The following is a 21,329-nucleotide window of genomic DNA, read 5'->3' as shown; positions in this document are numbered from 1 at the left end:
AGATATTACCCTTAAGCAACATTTGTCATGATAAAAAATAATTGACATTTATAAAGCCCTTTTTTTTTGTCTGGGGATCAAATGCCGCCATAATGTCATTATTTCTGATTGACTAAAGGCAAGTTTCCACATCACTTGAAAGCGAATTGAATATAGACTGCTTTGAATAAAAACAAGCGCGAGTGCCCAAGCTCTGGCCCGGTTTGGGAAAGTCTCACTATATGCAAAATAGATGCATTGATCGAAACAAAGCCGGTCTTCCGAAAACTATCAGCAAGAGTGCAGTTATATGACCATGGCATGGACAATTCTTGGTCACATATTTTTGGTCAATTTTCAGGGACAGATAGACAGACAGACAGACCAACCGACCACCAAGTGACGTGTAGAAGCTCCTGCTAGAGCTTTAAAAAATCCATGGCAAGCTTGCCGGAATTTACATGCGTTAAGTTTCTTGTGAATTTGCAATTAGGAGAATCTGTTTTCAATCTGATCTTGATGGCGAGATATGACTTACCGGTACATGTATAAAAGTACTAGGGCAGTTAAGACAAAAGAACAGTTTCTTCTAAAGACTCTTAACCTCCCCTTCTAGACTGCTTTGAAGTACATGCCATGGTCCAGTGGTTACGGTGTTTGACTCGTACGATGGTGCGTGGGTTCGAACCCTGCTGGGAACATGGTGTTTGTGCCCTTAGGCAAGACACTTAACTACAACTGCCTCTCTCCACCCAGGAGTATGAATGGGTACATGTGAGGGTAGAGGACCAAATGTACTTATAAATATCAGCTAGCGCGTGGTCTTGTGGCCTGACGAACAGGGGAATACATATAATTGTATTAAAAAGCACGTTACAGGAGAACCAGTGCTAGTGTTCCCAAGTGAGGTATCAAATCGAACCGGAAAGTTTCGGTGACAAAACGTTTATTTTGGATTTTTTAGCTCTTGCAGGAGCTCTATAGGTCACTTGGTGGTCGGTCTGTCTGTCTGTCTGTTCTGCAAATTGACCAAAAGTATGGTGTTCCATATGTGCCATCGGCGTCGCATTTTTTGGCGTCACATTTTTAAGCTCTGGCAGGGATCATTTTGATCGATTTCATGCAAGACTTTCATGCAAGACTTCTTGCAACACGGCCAGAGCTTATTGTGCACTCGCAAATGATCACAACGAGAAATGTCCAAACAAGGATGATTATAAAAATGGTAAGTCTCTTTTTGTGCCAGGTGCATAATTGCATGCACCTGTATCTGTACCTAGCGTTGTACATTTATATACAGGACTTGGATTTTGGAATATGCATTGTCAATCATTCCTGGAAATGATTCTCAGTCAGATATGCATTAGATACAGTGTAAGTGACATGAAATATGATTCAGTGTCAGTTGTGCTGGCTAGAAATTCAGGAGGACGATGGATTTAGTTTGATCAGGTCAAGCGGTGCAAGCTTGAGGGGTATTGTCGGTTGATGCAAATCCAGGTGAATGCCCGGCAGACCGTTCCGTGAGTGTCCGCACCGAGACATGTAGGGACACGTCTATCGCATCCACACTGCACACGGCAGCGGCAATGCATTTCAAATATATTTGTGCCGTGGATTTCTTTGGATGGAATTGTATACAATTGGAAGGTTTTATGTTGAAACATTCACAAGGGCTCCATTTGCACATATTTAGAATTGAATGAAAACTTTTAAAAAGAATGAATATATTTAAGACTTGTTTGGAAACCCTCTTACTATAAATTGGCTTCTTCTTTTTTGCTTTAATCCTAGCTTCCAAAGTCCTCCGGGCGGTTTTGGAGAATTTTGGAGGATTGAGGCTGAATGCAACATACAATTTTTGTGGAGGATGGAGGGCACGTGGACATTCAGTATTGGTTGATTTTGTAGGATTGAGGCTGAATGCATCATACAGTTTTGGAGGATTGTGGAGGATTGAGGGCACATGGACATTCAGTGTCGGTTGATTTTGGAGGATTGAGGCTGAATGGTTTTTGAAGAAGAGGAGGATTTTGGGGGATCGGAGGCTGAATGTATCATTATACAAATATTGAGTGGCTCAGCGTGGAATGGGAGGAATATTATCGCAAGGTAAAATCTGAACTTTTCCATTTCACGAGGCGAAGCTGAGTGAACTGGAAAAGTCCAGATTTTACCGAGCGATAATATTCCTCCCATTTCACCATTTAAAGCCACTCAATATTTGTTTCATATAACTGACGTATAGATCCTTGTCATTTGATATATTTGAACTTTTTTCAATACAAATCTGGAGGAAAATGTATTTCTCTTTTCCAAACCACCCCTTCACGAAAATGTTTGAACCCACCGCTGTAGCGCTGGCTCTTTGGAACAATACGCGCTACGCGCAACGCTGAACGCGCACACCAGCATGCATTTGCACACAAATACCGCATCATGATCCTAACTGTTGAATAGTATTTCCCATTCCCCATGGGCGGATAGTACTTTTTGAGCCGCGGCATGAATGGGAGCAATAACGAAGGCCACGTGATGTGAGTTCCACCAATCAAATGACAAGGATCTGTATGTCGGTTATATAAACAATTTTGGAGGATTGTGTAGGATTGAGGGCACGTAGACATTCGGTATCGGTTGATTTTGGAGGATTGAGGCTGATGGTGTTTGAAGAAGAGGAGGATTTTGGAGGATGGACAATGATGGACATTTTGAAAGATTCAGGGCTGTGGGTAGGAGAATTTTGAAGGATTGAGGCAGCCCTTCATTGGAACATTTTAAGTTCCAATTCCAATTTTTTTTTGCAGATTTGTGGATTTGAAATAGAGCCTAAAATGAGTAGTATTCATCACTGTAATGTTTTCTTGTTTGGTCAAAGATTTGTATGAAAGAATTGACATCAATACAATACAATACAATACAATATTTTATTTCATCACAATTAAAAGACTTTAAAAGTGAAATTCTTCTTCCCAATGTGCACATAAAAACAATATACATTTATTTAGACACTTAAAAATTTACATAAGTCGAAAATTTCAGTTTATGAAAAGTTTATAAGTATAAAACCACCAGCAAAAACCCCTACTTTGAAAAAAGAGAAGCTGAAAACAAAAAGCTATATTGTTATAAAAAGTATTCAAATCAGCATGCTGACATGCTAGGTTATTTCTTTAGAAAGGTCTAATCTGAATAGTAAAAACATTGCAAACAGACAGTATTTATCTGATCAAATTAGAATTATAGAGATGAATGGCACTAGGTACAAAAGAAAATCTGAACCGGTTTGTGTGAGTGGGGAGCGTTCGTAATCTTCCTGATGGGAGTGACTGTATAGATGAATGCAGAGGATGAGTTGGGTCTTGAGTTATAGTCTTCAGTTTCGTGAGATAGTTTGTTTCAACAATTTCTTTCACCTGTTTCACTTCCAGACCAATTGTTTTTCTTGCAGTTTTTGTGATCCGCTCAATTTTTTTCCGGTTATTTACAGTTAAGTTATTGTACCATACAATAACTTAACTGTAAATCGGCAGTTTTAGGACAAAAGTAAAATTTGGGTTTACCTTTTTATTTTACTCACCCTGTACCTATTCATGTACGGTACGGTTACATGAACCATTGATAGACACTGGATTATGCCAAATACTTTTCATGGATACATTTTGTATTCCCCCCCCCCCCCCCCATCTCACGCGGACGTGTATGTGATGTATGTTTTAAATACCCATATTCATGTATTTAGACTACAGACTGTTAAAATATTCCCACAGAGAGAGAAATAACGAGCAAATATCCACACTGTATTATCCAGGGGTCTAGTTGAATAGGTACCGGTATAATCACCCTCAATATATGCGCTGTTGTGGTCAAAGGGATATACATGTATGATAAACACGCAGCCTTTGCGGAGTAGTATCGCTGTTCAACATGCCCAGGGTGACAACGTGTGTACATGAGCCAGTGTCGCAATCAACCGGACCCAAGGGATCAATAAACCTGATCAATTTTTTGATTGAGTAATATGTCATTGTTGGAACGATCCTATTATTTTAATCACCCGCAGTGCACGCTCGGATGTGTTAAAATTACATTTTCTCTGTTCTTCATGGTTATATATTTGCATACATGTATTTGATCTTGTTTCCTTGAATTTTTTTTTTTTAGATCTGGGGTGATTCAAATTCATGTGAATATTTGATGCACATACATATGTACATGTACATACCGGGTATGTGACTGTATTGGGCGAAATGAACCTTAACAACTTTAGTTTTTTGTATGCAGTAGAAAGAGCAAACCTGCATTAGTCACTTTGATACATGTTTATTGCTCCCTGGGACACCATAGGTGTGAAGATAGTGGGCACAAATGATGACTGTGTTGTGTTGATATATCTGTTGTGCAGATTTTTTTTAAATTAAAGTTGCATAATCCAGGCTTTACAACAAATTCAACTTGGAAAGAATTCTGCATCCTGACGCCACTTTTTTCATCATATATTATCTAAATGAAGGTCAGTCATTGCAGAAATGTTGGAAAAAAAACATGAATCTGGGACAGAGAAATATGTCCAGTTTTTGTTAGAAAATATTTCGAAAATGCACTCGACTCTCCATAGACTTTGCACACAACCAAAGAAATATAGGGCGTCATCAGGATATTACATTCTTTTCCTTCAGTTTTTTTCTCACAATAAATTTTTAACTGGGAATATTCTAATTCCCATACACTCTTTTTTTTGGTTATATTTTGCTGTATGAAGCTTCATTTTTTTTGAAAAAAAGATCTGTAATATTTCCCCCATAAATTAGCAAACATTTATCTGCAACACTACCTTGCACATAGCACATGATTCATACACATCCAAATAAATTAACATCATTTGTTACAAATCGTTTTAAATTTAGATTGACCGTTCTCAGTGAAAGAGCTACAGAGTGACAAATGTATGCTGATTTAATTCATAGACCAGGATAGCATTGCAAATCGACCGTCGTATTCCTTGTTTTGACAATTGCATTTCGATCAGTATTATTATTCCAAATTTATCATTACCCCAGCCGCATATATTTGTTTGTCTAGCAAAGGCAGTAAGCCAAGCGTGCATGGCCCGAGGCGAAAAAAACCCGAAGAGTGAGTTAGTGTATAGAGCTGTGTAGACTACATGAAATAGTTATGAGTTCCTCGATGAGGGATATCGAAGGAAGGACCTTAGCTCGAGACAGGAAGTGGAAATTTAATTTCACTGATGGATAAATATCTGAGCAGAGCCAAAGTTATGAGCTGGAATTGCAAACAATCATAAAAAAAACACCTCAGGCAAGCTGGATGTTGTTCTTCAAAATGAAACGATTGGAGTTGGAACTCTGAAAAATATGAATAATAGAAAAAAAACAGAGATATAGACATGTAGCATAAAGTTGTGAATGCGACTGGTTATATATTTGGAGTAAATAGAGATTAGAGTGCAGATAAATGCTAGAGGTCATCCTAAGGGCTTTTTTAATATGTTTTTTATTTCTTCTGTGAATCTAATTTAATTAAGATGGTATGGCTTGCTGTGCAGGCTGGACAGTTGCCATCCTTAAAATAAAATAGAAAAATAAAAAAAAATCCCTTCTGATGGAGCACCCCCGCTTGCCACAGAATGCACCATTGTTGTCATGCTGCTTTGGATCGCTCCATTGATCCTCCCGGGGATGATGCAACCGAAGTGTGTTTTTTTGCAGAGTGTGAGGTGCAAATGAAAAAAACAAAAAATTCAAAGGAAAGAGAAGGGGATGATTAGCTTACAGACGCCCACGCCGCGGCAGTTTCATGACTAGAAGCTATTAAGAATTATTAACCTGATTCAGAAGAGGAAAAAAGGAGAAGATAAAAGGATTCCATTGCCGAGCTTGACAGCGATAAACACACAGCGGTCATCGTGGGACCTATCCAGCACCACACTCTCCACTGCTTAACAAGCCGTGCCAGCCGACGTGCACACAACCGGCCCCGGTAATAAAATATTCTGATATATGCCAATAATAGCCCAGGCTTCGTGAATTAGGCTTACGGGCCAGTGTGCAATTACGGGCGTAAAGGAATATATATGATTGATTACGCTCAGGTACCGGTTGTCATCATTGGTTCGATTCGGGTTGTTCCGGTTGGACTCGTGAAGAAACCTCACGTCGGATTCCTGCCGGGATGACATCACGGCGAAAATTGGGGGTGACGGTTCATGGCATCCCTAATGTGACAGCGAGCAAAACGACACGATCATAGAGATGACACTTCGCGGCTTGTCAGTTTTATTTTCTTTCCGGTGAATTCCGTTCTCCTGACCGCAACAAAAAAACAAAAAAAACTCCCCCTCACTCATCGAACGCTTCGTCGAAATTTGGCGATAAAAAAACCACGAGCTTCTTACTTGCTGATCTTTATTGTCACAATCAATCTCTCTCTGCGTCCACGCCTGGACGGTCGTGCCTGCGATTAGTCTGAGAGACGTTACCCTGAGGAGCCTACCTGTGTTCCTGCGTATTGCTGTGCGAAGAGGAAACTGTACTGGATTGGACTCCTTTCTTCTTATTTTTACCGTGCAATTGTCAGCTAGAAGGGCTTTGCAATCACCACTCTCAGGATATAGACACTTGTTTATGGAAAGGTAAGTGATGAAATCTTTCTAATTTTGTTATCCGCGAGTAATGAATATTGGAAAGATGCTTTCCTAATAACCCAATTCCTCCAAAATCCTCTTCGCTAAATGGAGGATTTTGCAAGATTGAGGCCGCATGGCAAAAATGTGTGGCTGATTTTAGAGGATGCACTAGTAACAAGGTCTTGGGCTGGACCTTGTGTTGTTTATGCTCAGCCGTGCATACATTTAGGTCTAGATTACACTTGAAAACCTGTACACTGGATGTCACTGGCTATGCCTCAACATCATTGACAGTGATTGCTGGAGGATTTTTCAGGATTGAGGCAGTGGTCACCCCTCCAAGGACCACATTCTAGAAACGACAGATGATTGTGCAGGATTGAGGCTGTACTGGTATGCAATTTTTACATGGAGGCAGTTTGAGGATTTTGCAGGATTGAGGTTGCATCCTAGCAAAAATGCCTAGGGAGATGTATACATGTACCGGTACACATGTACATGTAAGGTTGATTCTGTAAAACTTGTATTACCTAGAAAAGGAAAGGTTTTTTGACTTGTTCTCAAAACGCATGCTTATAAATGGAAAAGTATGTAAAAAATCTAACTGTTGAAATGAATATTCATGTAATGATGGTTTTCTCAATTGTTTACCCTCGATGGCTACAGGAGGCAAAACCTTGTTGTGGACTGATTAAATAACAATCAATAAATGCAGATTATGAAATGAAATCCATTTGTTAAAAACATTTCATGTAAATATGATTGAACAAAAATCACCCTTTTTTTAAATAGCAGCGAACAATTCCACACAAAAAAATAGGGGAAGGCAAATTTTAATAAGATTATTTACAAATGTATTTTTATATGGAATAAATACATCTGTGAAATACATTTCGTTCCAAACCCTTTGCAATTTTCCGGCAGAGCTTAATCTATTTACTTCCAAATGGAATTTCCCCTTGCTCACTGAGTCTCTAAATTCCTTGAAAAACATCCCGCCCGTAATTTAGCCTCGGCATTTTGAAGCACTGCCTGTCGAAATGCGAAGAGCGGAAAATGAACAGTGATATGTGATACGTGTATCTCGACAACAAGAAATCATTGATAACATTTTCAAATGAACGTATCTGTCATGATTCCTTAAATGGAATATATGTACATCATTTGCTTTTGCTTTAATTTTCAGAAATGGAGTGATTTGGGGGGTTATTATTTTATAACAAATATGGTTACACTGACTTGTTTGAAGTTTTGTGTTCGTAGATGCTGGAAAAACCAAGAAAAACAATCATGTTCTTGTAGTCTGGTTCCCTGACCCCACTCAAGATGAAACAGAGCAATTTAAAGACGGAATTGTTAGGTCAGAGAATCAGTCTAGCTGGCTTGTACCAGTTCATAGGAGTGTAATCGATTGCAAACAAAATGCGGACGAACTAAATATGGTAAATTGGGTACAGTTACTGCCTCAGTATTTGAAGAAAAAACAAACAATTTTTCCAATGCTGGACGGCCGACCAGCGTTGGAAATTGATACAAAAATAACACTGTTCTTGAAAATGACAGCACACCAGGTGTACAGGATGCTTTAGAGTTAGACTGTCATTCACTAACAGTCCAGTAAGGTATTTCATAATAATTTGGTAGTTTCGATGTTTGCAAATGTTGTATATTCCCTTCAAAAATATTTGAAAGTATCTGTCATGATTGAAAAAAAAATACATGATTTCTAGTGTCGATAAACACCAGTAAATTAATGTGGTTAATATTACAACTCTTTTGATCCTCAAATACATGTACACGTATGCCAAAATCCGAATTTTCAAGCGTGAAGGGAATTACATACAATCATTGAATTCTACTTTGATTGGTGAACCGATACGGCATATTTTTTTGTTTGGCCTCTACATTAAGTGTCGCACTTGCAGTCCTCCACACTCCTTTGAAAGGTCAGGCCGGTACCCGTACACGAATATCCATTACCATCTGTACCGTTTGCCTCAGCGCTTTTTTCTTTCTTCCCTTTTTCTCCCCCCCCCCCCCCCCCCCGGAACCGGCATGCGCAGTTCCCCGCTAATCGATCAGGCCCCGAATAAAATGCCAAATTGATTATTCTCCTGGGGAGTGCCTCTAAGCGGTAAATTGGATGCGTGTATTTGTACCGGTTTATAAATACATGACATCGGAATTGCGTCTTAAAGAGATGCTGCGGTCACTTCATTAGCGGTAATTACTTTGTGTTCTGGAATGCGTCTACCCACGTAGGCCTGCCGTTCAATTATGAGAGATACAGGGAAACATATGTGACCCGCTCTGCAAAAATGAGTCTGATGTCGCATAATTTGAATTCAAGCTTTTGCCATTTTGAAATGGAAAAGTAAAAATTTGCTCAAAATTTGGATTTTTTGTTTTTGTTTTATTTTGGTTGTTTGATAGTTTTAGTTCCAATATCTTACACAGAAATGTAAATATTGTAAGAAAAGAAAAAAATACATGAATCTTTGGTGCTTTTCTTGGTTAGTTACAGTGTATTTGTCATTTTTCAAAGCCTTTTTTCTGCATTGAGACACTTCTAGCTTTGCAAAAACTTGACAGAATGAAACAAGCACAACAATGCAAACAAATGTCCTAGAGAGGTCCGTGATATACCAAATGAAAGCTTATTTCATTCCCATTTTATTAATGTAGTTAACTCAAAATGTCAGTTTTGCCACAACAGACTCATTTTTGCGGAGCGGGTCACATATGTTAATACATACAAGGTCAGCGATTATCAACTTTGCTGGATAATAGATTGAATTAATAGAACTCCCTATTTTTAATGAAACTCAGCTTTGGAAAGAAAAAGCTACTTTGGCTGCCCACCACTGACAGAGTTGTTTGGAAGGAAGTGTAATTATTGTCTGTGATCTGTGACAGAGCCAATTTAACCATGACATCTAATGAATGATTCAGAGAAATGGGTCAAAAACTCCTAGTCTGTAATCTCCTTGACCATTCCTAGATGATGGATGCATAAGATTTGAAGAAAAAAAAAATTGTGTCCATTTTATTTGCTTGTGATCTAAGTACTGCCAAGCTTACTACTTTATTCTGATATAGTCAGCTAATGCATAGTAAATGTGGAAATGGTAAAAAAAAAATTTAAAAATTGCACTGGTCTCATAGTTGAAATATAATTTGGGGATTTCTGACATGTAAAATGGATACAACATGAAAAGTCATGGCTGTTTCAGTTTGAAATAATAAGCATACACATTGAAAATTTGATAACAGGAAAAAAAATCAACTTTTGTTGAAAAGCATGGGTTATGCAACTTTAATAAATGCAAGTTAAAAAACTATCAGCTTTCTTCTTAGTAGTACTGGTACATGTATACACATACATGGATGTGTACATTTCTATATTCACATTATTGGATATGACAAAATTAACATCCTGAAGTGAAAAACAGCTGAGGCATGCATCAGAAATTCACAAATCCAAAAGAGCGACTTTTATATTTATTTCCCAAAGAGCCTTGCATTTGTCTCTGTCACACTAAAATAAATAAAAAAAGACAAATACAATCAATTTTTTTGTTGGCTTGTCATAACCGACTCTCCCACCATGTTTGAACAACGCAAACCAGCTGAAATTTTTTTTCTCCGTCCACGCATCCAAAGTCCAAAGTTGACGGCAAATAAACGGCCGGCACCTGCGAGAAACTAGCGAGAGTGACAACCTAGAGTAAACGTTTACTGCCGCGAAATTTGTCCTGCCATGCCCACAGCATCTGTGTAAACACGGACCAATTAATATCCTAACGGTCGTTTGTGTTCTATCTCAAGGATCGGTTCCGTTTTGGGTGTTTTTGTTTAAGTGTCGTTGATTAACGCTTACAGAGAGTACGCGGTCAGAATGGTTAGTCATTGATCGCCTGACACCAAACTTGAACATTTGTGGTCAAGGTTTGTAGCATGGACGGAATTATACATGTGGCCCTCCAGCGCAAAACAAATCGGAAGTCGCACGGCCATAGTTTGAAACACAGCTTGAATAGGCCATCAGCCTCGGTCCAAAAGTTTGGCCACCGGTATCAAATGAGGAGAATAATCGCCATAGCGATTTCTGGCAAGGTATACACCTCCGGAGTTGGAAAATATGCGATAGCATTGCAGCGGTGGCAGCTTTTTTGGGTGTTATCACCCTTTTTTTCAAAATGTCCATCAAATGCTTGTTACCACTCTAGGGGCGGTATACCTTGCGCATGCGCACTATAATCATGTATGCCCCGATTTGATACTGACCAAATCCCAGGCTGATGGCCTAATAATACCTGCATGTAGAATAGTGACACATTTGGAACTGGAACTTCATATAACTCCGTCAGATTTTGTCTGATTCCCATATTCGTTACATCATTGGAAAGCTTACTCGGTGTCCTTTCCAATGAGCCCAAATCTACTTTTCAAAAATTGGTCCATACGAAGGGTCACAGATGTCATTGTACATCTACAATGACATATTTTTTTAAGGGAACTCATGGAAAAATGTTTTTAAACAATTATGCTTTAAACCGGCCAAGCACTTTGGCTTGGGCTATTGACCTATCGCCGTTTGCGAGTTAGCCATGCCCCTTAGACAAACCTATGGAATTTTGTATGTTAAGTTTTGTTTGTCTCAGATTTTGCGCGTTCCGCGTCTATTTGTGTATCATGCAATTGGACAATATTTACATGTAACAGGCTGTGTTGACGCGATTCTGCAGCGACAGGTTAATTATCCATTATTTTTTATTTTTATGTTAATTATCCAGTTATTTATTCCCATTCATGCCTTTTGATCAAATAGTCAAAACAAGTTAAAAAATTCACAATTTTCCAACGATTTTGTTGAACAATTTTACCTCATGTGTTGTCAAACACCCCTCTTGGCATGTCTATGGTATGTGCCTTGCGTGCATAGTGCTAAAACTCTCCTGTTTATGGAGATTGGCTTGTGCGTGGTGCGTACTGTGCGATTTGGCGCAGAACGCAGTGGTGCAGGAATCGAGTTTTTAAAACCAGTCGGTGTTTTATCAACCGTTTAAAACCACCCACATGACGGGCTCTCGACAAACAGGAATGGGTAAACTGTCCTATAGGTATTCATGAATTAAAAATAATAATTACTACAATTATTCACTAATATTCTTATCAGGAAGTATTAAGATAAAGTATTGGAATGTCAGTCATTTTAGTGAAACACTATTCCCAGCCCCCCCCCCCCCCCTTTAGACGCAAAATTTTGCTGTCGCAATTGGGTTATATTTGTTGCTCATGGTCTAATAAGTAAATATACCGAAATTTGTTGAAAAAAGGACAAGGGAAAATTGGATGAGGGCACATTTAAGTTTGAAAAATTTTGTGCACAAGTCTATGGGAAAGTCTACCTAATCACCCATTCTCGGTAAATATTAAACTTATTATTTTTATTTATTTTTTACCCACAAAGGAAAGTTGTATGGTTGACAGCTCAATAAATAGAAAAAAAATCACAGATTTAGGCCTTCATTTGTATTGAAAGATATTAAAAAGGCAAAAATATCCAAGGATAAGTATAAACTCACAAACATGACAACAGAGAGGCAAACAAACAAACTAGAAAAGCACTCGGGGAGCGCACAAAAAAAACCCCAACTTTGGACAATTACTGACTAGCATTAAAAACACAAATAGATGAGGGTACAAAAGAATTTAAACACCTGCTGGATGGTGTGAATTTTCAGACTTCTCAGTCTTCTACCAGACCTCATTGGTTCATAAAACCGACGTACCGGTAGTGGATGGGATGTATTTCCTATAACTGATTTAGCTTTGGTGAGAGTTCGGTTTTGTGATATTGGACTAATGTCGATGGTTTTACTCCAATAATGTCACTAGCTTGTTTGGCTATTCTCTGTATTTCTTTCAGGTCTTCATTAATAATGCAAAATTTGATGAGCGCATCCATTTTTATTCAGACAATTGTGGTAAACAGTTGAAAAAATATCCACAATTCGACTGTAAATTCACCCTCTCCGACACTGTAAAGTCTATCCAAGGCGAGGTTTATTTTAACTTGTCCTGTCCAAACCTGATTTGCAGCTGAAATTTCAGCACAGATTACATTCGTATCAGCCTGTTTACTCAGATGTTGTTGGGTAATCGTGCCCGCCCGCACAATCCTCTCATCATCTTCAAAACAGTTCGCCCCCTTCTAATGTGCACGGCTGCCCGCTATGTGATGGATGCACACCATGTGTGACACATGTCAATGTGGTTTCCTAATTTTTTTTTTGACGCCGGTTCAAGCAGAGGCCATCTCAATCCAAAAGTCTCTAGGGAGTCGCGAAAAAGAAGAAGAAAAAAAGAAGGGAAAAAAAACTAGAGATTAAAAGGAATCAAGATTTCAGAGGACAGATTGTGTGCACGAAAGTAAATCCATTCCCGTGGAGCTGCTTGGTTTTGTATTCTTCCAAATCTTTCTCAGTAAAGGATGATTCATACCCGCACTTCAGGTGAATGTTGTTATTACGTGTAGGTAACAGAGGACATCACAATGAAACTTTAGAACGGAACCGGCGTTTTCGGTTTTAATCTGAACAGGCTTGGTGGTGCGTGGAAACCACAGCTCTCCTGTGCTGCCATTTTCAACCGGGATAATCCCGCTTGGGGGAAAAAAATATTAAAAATTAATAGTTTCGGTTTACTCCTGTAAAGAAAGATGAGCAGCACTTCCTGTTGTGTCAACTGATTCTGCAAACTCCTCTGCATTTCTAAGAATGAGAAAGAATGAAAAATTTGGCTCCTGTGGTTGCTCGCTGTTGCGTGAAGGAATTTGTACCTTTGGGGGCTGTCAAAGACAAACAGTATCACCATTCACCAACAAATTAAAAATCGTCATCATCTTCTTCGTCATCATCGCAGTGATAAATGAAACGACGCCTTCTTCACATGAAGCACTTTTTTAATCAAGTTGTCTGTCGAGCTTGTCAGATCATCTTGTCAAACATTTATGGATTCACTTGGACGACAATTTCCGTGAAGAACTACATACCGTAAATTGCAGAGGATAACCCTTAACATGAACATTCTTTTAATGTGTGTGCTTTTAAAGGTACCCAGGTATCATTTGCCCTTTGCTGATTTTTTTTTTCGTTTGTTTGTTTGTTTGAAGTAACAAAATTGCTCAAAATCTTAAATAGGATGCATAGCAACTAACTTGTTTGAAGTTTTAATGTAACTCAGTCGCTACCAGTCATTTTGAGGAAAAAAATATGCACAAGTATTTAGGTCTTGTAACAAGGTTTCATTGCTAATGCAGGTAAAAAAATATTCCCCGCGGGCACACTTAAAAAAAAAACCCACCTCCAATGATTGTTTTCTTCGATCGAATCTATTTCTGGTGGAAAATTTCAATGGGTATTAAGTACCATCTAATTATCTTCATTGTGAGCAAGATTTCTCATGAAAGCGGTAGGTACCGGTACATACATGTACATTGAACATACAAGTATTTCCAGATGCTTACCTATATTCCTACGGGCTTTAAAGGCATGCATATAAAATCATTTGTTTTCCACGCACTTTGTTCGTTTCCGATAATAACACCTCTCAAAACCCAAAGACGAATATTCAAAGCCTACATGTAACTTGTTAAACTTTCAGCTCACAGGGTGTTTAGTACCAGTACAATCTTTAATCCAGGCAAGCTTTTTGATGGGATAAATGCTAATGTGGGATAAATGCTAATAATCATATAATATGCTTTTAATGATGATTTCATTTTCTAAACGAAAGACGGTCAGTTTGTGCACAGCACCCATCACCCGTTGCCGTCAGTAAAAGCAATTCATCAGTTCTTTTTGACCATCAACCTTTTTGCTCTGTTTTGTCCGAGGAATTATTATTATTATTATTTTTTAAAAAGTGAACTTTATCTCTTATGATCTATCAGCATTTTCATCTTATTTCCCCAACTGAGTGCCCTATATCAAAACAGCACAAAGCCTATGGAGAGAAAGAGGAAATATTCCCGGAGAGAAAAACAAAAATAATAAAAAAGGTCGAAATCCCTGGAAACCAGGTCCCGATGACGTCAATCGCACCAAATCGTGCCAGTCCATCAAAACACGGGACCACGGGGGAGATTAACTGATCGGATTGGAGATTTAGCCGTTTTTTGGTTGTTCCAGGGTTGAGAAAAAGTCCACTGCTGTTCCGTTCATTCCACGGATGCCGAAAGGGGCCCCCTGAACCTTAATCCTGCCCTGATAAAACAAAGTCATTAGATCTTTTTCCCCTCAAGCATTGGAGCCGGAGTTCCATTTGTTGGCGTTCTTCTGATGACAGCTTTCGTTAATCTCGGAAAGGGGGAGGGGCTCAACTTGTCTGAGTGCTCTTACCACCTGTTCGGATCAGTTCTGTTTGTGTTTTGTCAGAGACGGGTCAAACAGTTTGGACAGATAGACTTCCTTAAAGGGACATTCGAACATTGGTAATTTACCCAGGAACAGACGTACCGATTTAATGAGAAAAATCTGCTCAAAGTGGAGATACACTCTAGGAATGGTACCAGATACCCTCTGAAATTATTCGTTTTGAAGAAAGCAATCAAAGAAAGTGGTTTTAAATAAGTGTGCCCGAGGCCACACTTTTTTTGAAACAGAATCCAGTTTGAGACCAAAAAAGTGCTGACAGTTTTCACCGTTTTCTCAAAATGTATAGTACATGTACATCAAAGAAAGTGGTTTTAAAAAGTGTGCCCGCGGCCAGACTTGTTTTTTTTTAACAGAATCTAGTTTGAGACCCCCAAAAAGTGCTAACTGTTTTTTAAAGTTTTCTCAAAATGTTTAGTACATCAAATAAAGTGGTTTTAAAAAAAAGTGTGCCCTCAGCCACCTGATTTTCAATTTCAAAAAAGAATCCACTTTGAGACAAACAAAATTGTGCTGACATTTTCCATTGTTTTTCTCAAAATGCATTTACATGTACATGTATCCACATGTACTTCAACAGGTTAGTTGCTATTCACCCTGACATTTTCGCAGGTTAAAAATGTCCTACTTCTGCATATTCAATTAAAACCGCTGGCTTTGTCCGATTTCAAATAAATGTCAGAGTTTGAAAAAAGCCACTGACTAACAGACTAAAAGAGCGTTGGACTTGCGTCCGTCGGTCAAACTTGCATATATTTCAGACACACCATCATCTCAAGTGCAATAAATATTATTCTTCAAACATTGCATATAGGCCTATACCTAGCTATTCCATAGTTATTGGACATTATTCAAATATTGAACTTTCTTTCCTAGGGAAAATTCAACTGGTAAGATTTGTTATAAAGTCCTTCCACGGCATTGAATATAAATGCTGAGGCGTGAAAGGAATAGTTTATTGTCTTAGGTATACTGATAAAGCTTAGGCGATAAAAAAAAGAAAAAGTATTCTGATTTGTATTTACCCCCCTCTCGATATTTTTTAAAGACTGCCCAGCCCTTTTCCATTCAAAAGTCCGTTTTTTAGCAGCGCTATTACCCCCTAATAATTTGTAAAGAGTGCCCTTTTCCATTCAAATGTCCGTTTTTTTTACCAGTGCTTACCCCCCCCCTTATAATTTGTAAAGAGTGCCCTTTTTTTAACAAGTGCCCTTTTTTCGGAACAAGTGCCCTTTTAAAAAAGAAGTGGTGTTAATTTCATGCATGTATTGCCCTGAAAAGCACCATATATTGTCCGTTGGTGTGCATAATCGTCGGTTTGGAACAGCGCCCAAATCGACAGATGGTATCAGCACCTCCCCCCCCCCCCACCCCCCCAATTGATTTTACGGAGGCCTAGTGTCCGGAGCAAAAAATGTGTCTACATTTCACCATGGATTTGCAAGTGCCTTTTTCAAGACATTTTTGCCCCCCCCCCCCCAATAAATATGACCGTGCTACGCCACTGATCTAAGGTAAATGCCTGCTTTGCTTTGTGTCATTCCAATTTGACACACACCCATCTTTGCACAATCTGCAGGAAATTAATAATGAATTTGAAAGCAATCTTTTGAATAATTATCATGAAAGGCAAACTAGACAAAGAGCAGCACACAATGTAGTCAATCATTTGATAATATTTATTCATAAAAAAAAAGATATCAACGCATGTTCAATTTGTCCAATTTAATCATGAAGACCTTGGCAAATTTTCCTATTATTTTCATCTTGGTCAATTTTACGCCCAATGCCATGCATCGATCTCTGTGAATAAAGCGAGCGACGCTTGATCAAACATCCCCCGCCCACACATACCTGCAGTGCCCGCCCACTCAGCCTGCGAAGAGCCTCTTTCGAACACTATCCACCAGAAAAATACAAAATAAATAAATAAAACATTAACAAAAAAAATTGGCGCCAAGAAACTGTACATTGATGGCTTTACCATTTATCGGTAACTGAAGTTGTTTCGACTGTAAAAAACTAGATGAAAATATATTCACTTACAAATATTTTTCTATCTACCAGGGAAAAAAAACTCATTAAAAAAAAGATAGCCACCCACAAATTGTAAATTGAGGACTTTACCATTTTAAACCAACAACATACAGACTTTTATTTCTAACTGAGTAACTGTAAGTAAAAAAAACTGATATTATTCGCTAACAATTTTGAAAATACCGTCGGGAGGTTTATTACTCCAGTTTTTAGCAATTGCATCGAGCATGATTTCATTTTTTTAAAAATATATTTTCACATCTTGAGCATGATTTTTTTTAGGGTCGGAGCAACAAAAATTTAAAAAAAAAAACCTCACCCAAAAAAAATCACCACAAACAAGCTATAAATTAAGGACAGTACCATTTCATAACATACAACAGAGACTGCATTTTAAACTAAAAACAAAAAAAGCAAGATTGATATTATTCGGTTACATTTTGAAAATACCATGGGGAGGTTTTATTACTCCAGTTTTTTTAGCAATTGTATCGAGCATGATTTATTTACTTTTTTTTTTAAATTTTCATGTCTGGCGCATGATGCTTCAGGGTTGAGGCAAAAAAAAATTCATCAAAAAACTATTAAAAAAAGCAAGACAATGATATTATTCGCCTACATTTGCAAATACCGTCGGGAGGTTTTATTACTCCAGTTTTAACAATTGTATCGAGCATGATTGCTTTGTTTTCATCCCCCGGGCTTTTATTATCCCCCAGGCTTTTAAGCCTGAAAAGCAGATATTGCAAAAGCATACCGTCTATGTGTCTGTATGTGTGTTCCATTTTGGTTTACTGTTAAGTGTTGTCATATAAAAAAGTCAGGCTTCAATCTCAACCAAACTTGGTGACAATAATCTATGGGTAGGGAGACTTCAGACGACTTGAGACATTTGAGGTCAAAGGTCATCTAGGGGTCAAGCTAGGTCATTATTGATTTTGGTTAGGTAAACTGAAAAGTGCTGTCATATGAAAAGTCAGGCTTCAATCTCAACCAAACTTGGTGATGACAATAATCTTTGGGTAGTGGACTTCAGATGACTTGAGACATTTGAGGTCACAGGTCATCAAGGGGTCAAATGAGGTCATTGTTGATTTTGATATAGGTAAACTGAAAAGTGCTGTCATATGAAAAGTCAGGCTTCAATCTCAACCAAACTCGGTGATGACAATAATTTTTGGGTAGGGGACTTCAGATGACTTGAGACATTTGAGGTCACAGGTCATCAAGGGGTCAAATGAGGTCATTGTTGATTTTGATATAGGTAAACTGAAAAGTGCTGTCATATGAAAAGTCAGGCTTCAATCTCAACCAAACTCGGTGATGACAATAATTTTTGGGTAGGGGACTTCAGATGACTTGAGACATTTGAGTTCAAAGGTCATTTAGGGGTCAAATAAGGTCATCGTTGATTTTGGCTAGGTACACTGTAAAGTGTGCTGCTTACTAACTTACTGTATAAATACTGCCACCATGTCAGGGGGATCTCGCAAGTTTAACTTGCAGTGTTTTATATTTTGATGTCAGGAGCATGATTTGTTAGGCTCGGAGCTGATGAGAAAGGCAAGCCTTTGGGGAGACAGACGTTTTAGGAAGGTTTGAAATGCCGTCCAGGGTCTTCTAGAATTACAGACAAAACATCAGGGTGTATGATTTGGATGATTGCAAAATGTGCGGGGTGGATTGTACATGTTATTATTGGGACACTTCGTTAAAGGTACCGGTAGGGTACCGGTACCGATAGATCATTTACCATTTGTACTGCATTTGTTTCGTTTGAAGCAGTAAAAGTGCTCAAAATGTAAAGACAGAAAAGGTATTTACATGTTTGAATGGGATTGGGCTTGGTTCATTATCAGCATCCAGACTCCAAACCGGTCTTAAACATAGTGTTTAAAACCGGCCAAGCTCAATTATTCTCTTTTTAAGGTAATCACACAATTTGCAAGAAAATAAAAAATGATTGTCATGATGCCAAAATATTGTGAAATAGCCAACTCAATGATAGTATCAAGCATCATATGAAATCGTTGCACCTGGTATCGAACACAATTTCATTTTTTAAAAATATATTTTCATGCCAGGAACATAATGTTTTAGGGTCATATGTTGTCATTTTGAAGGATGGAGGAATTTTATATCAGTATTAACGATGGTTTGGACTGAACCATAGTGAAAAGCGGTCTTTTCAAATACTACATCATGAACTGAAGCAAGTGAGCAATTAACTTCGTTTGTATATGCCCGGTAGACCAATGGGGTCTATGCACGACTGATCCGGCTAGCTGCACTTTGATGGTTGAAAAAAACCCACAGTTTTTCCTTCATGTTTTGCCAACACCAAGTGACACATAATATCATGGAACAGGTCATTGAAATGACGTCTGCTATTTACTAGCCCTTAAAGGTGGAGCATATCATTTGCAGCTATCCAAAAAAATAACTGACAAAATTATTGTTGCAAAGCATACGACACTAAACTCCCTGTGGAATTATTCCGTCTGGCATGCTGTCATTTTAAAGAAAACAATAAAAGAAGGTAATTTCCAACGATGTGTTTAAAGACACATATTTGGAAAATTCTGTTAGTACTTCGTTTCAATCTGGCGAAGCCGTGCATGGGTGCGCGTGCAAGGGTTGACACGACGCACATGTGCGCGCGGTTGCTATAATCCATCGGTTCAGTGCGTGACATCGTGTAGCTGCAATAGGCTGAATGAGAACGTGTCCCCGACAATGATTTCGGGCGCAATTCAAAACATGCCTCGGCAACTTTTGAATGGAAATCGAGATCCTAGAATGTTGTTTTGTCAGAATATAGAGCATTCACTGAGCTAAAAGTTCATCAGGTTAGTTGTTAAGCACCCTTCTTTAGATTCTGAGCACTTTTGTTGCTTCAAATAAAATAAAAATGCACAAATGACAAATGATATACTCTACCTTTAAATCAGTGCTCATTTACTTCAAAAGGCAGAAGTTGCTTAGAGTAGTGGTGCACCTGTAGAAATATTCTGCCAAAGATTTCACTTCTTTTTTTTTTTTTTTGCTGACCATAAAGCAGCATCATGATCATTTTCTTTGATTGGGACGCAATAAAAGAAATAGTAGATGCCCTTAAACAGTTAACTGAAAGTTGCACAACAAAAAATGTCTTATAAATTAAGATGCACTCACACATTGAACATTTGGGTTCAGTTGTCACCTCATTTCACAGTGGTTAAGTGTTGGATGACAACACCTGAGAGAGCAGACAACACATGAATCAGTTCCGAAATTCAATACCGCTCCATCGTCACTGAGGATGCTTAACGCAAGATCTTTGGTCTTTGACACAAAACGTGTTTTGATCCCGCAATCACCCTGCCTCCCTCAATCCATATATCTGTTTTGGTAAATGTCATTTGCTGGACTGCATTGTGCACTACTATGTGGAAAAGCCTTAGTTTTTGGTCTGATAATTTTTTTCTCCCTTTTTTTTTCTTCTTGCTCTTTACCAAATCCCATTTGCTGGACTGCATTGTGCACTACTATGTGGAAAAGCCTTAGTTTTTGTTCTGATTATTTTTATTTTTCTCTTCTTTTTTTCTTGCTCTATACCAAACCCATTTGCTGGACTGCATTGTGCACTTCTATGGAAAAGCCTTAGTTTTTGTTCCCATTATTTTTTCTTTCTTCTTTTTCTTCTTGCTCTATACCAAATCCCATTTGCTGGACTGCATTGTGGTTCTTTTGTGGGTACAAGGGTTATTTGCGTGTGTGTCCAAGAGTGGTCGTGTGAAGCAAACGGCCCGTACTCAACAAATAAAAAATTGTTGGAAGTCATTTTTAATGACAATTGTGACAGGAAAGTGTCGCCCTTTGAACCCTAAATTTAAAAAAAATGACCTACAAGTGTGATGTACTTAGAAATTGGGAAAAAGCTGAAAACCTCAACGTTCTGTTCATGAATAGGCAAAGCTCTTGTTTTTCCTCCTTTTTGTTTTGTTCTGTTTTGTTTTGGTTTTCACAGTTTAAGTGCCATCCCAATCAGATAGGTTTACTAGAGTCGGCCAAACAATTCCCTTGAGACTGTTAAGCACAGTTCTGCATAACTTAACCCAGTTGCCCCGCGCGACTTTTTGATTTACACTAGAAATATCAAGTCAACAGCAGGCTGAATTAAAACAACAGGTCTGGTCATTTTGTCTAAGATGTCTTAAAATATGCCGACGCAGGGATGGGATTTGTCT

Source organism: Patiria miniata, unplaced genomic scaffold (genome assembly GCF_015706575.1).
Source record: "Patiria miniata isolate m_02_andy unplaced genomic scaffold, ASM1570657v1 HiC_scaffold_9, whole genome shotgun sequence".
NCBI lineage: Eukaryota > Metazoa > Echinodermata > Asteroidea > Valvatida > Asterinidae > Patiria > Patiria miniata.
This window is presented reverse-complemented; position numbering follows the sequence as displayed.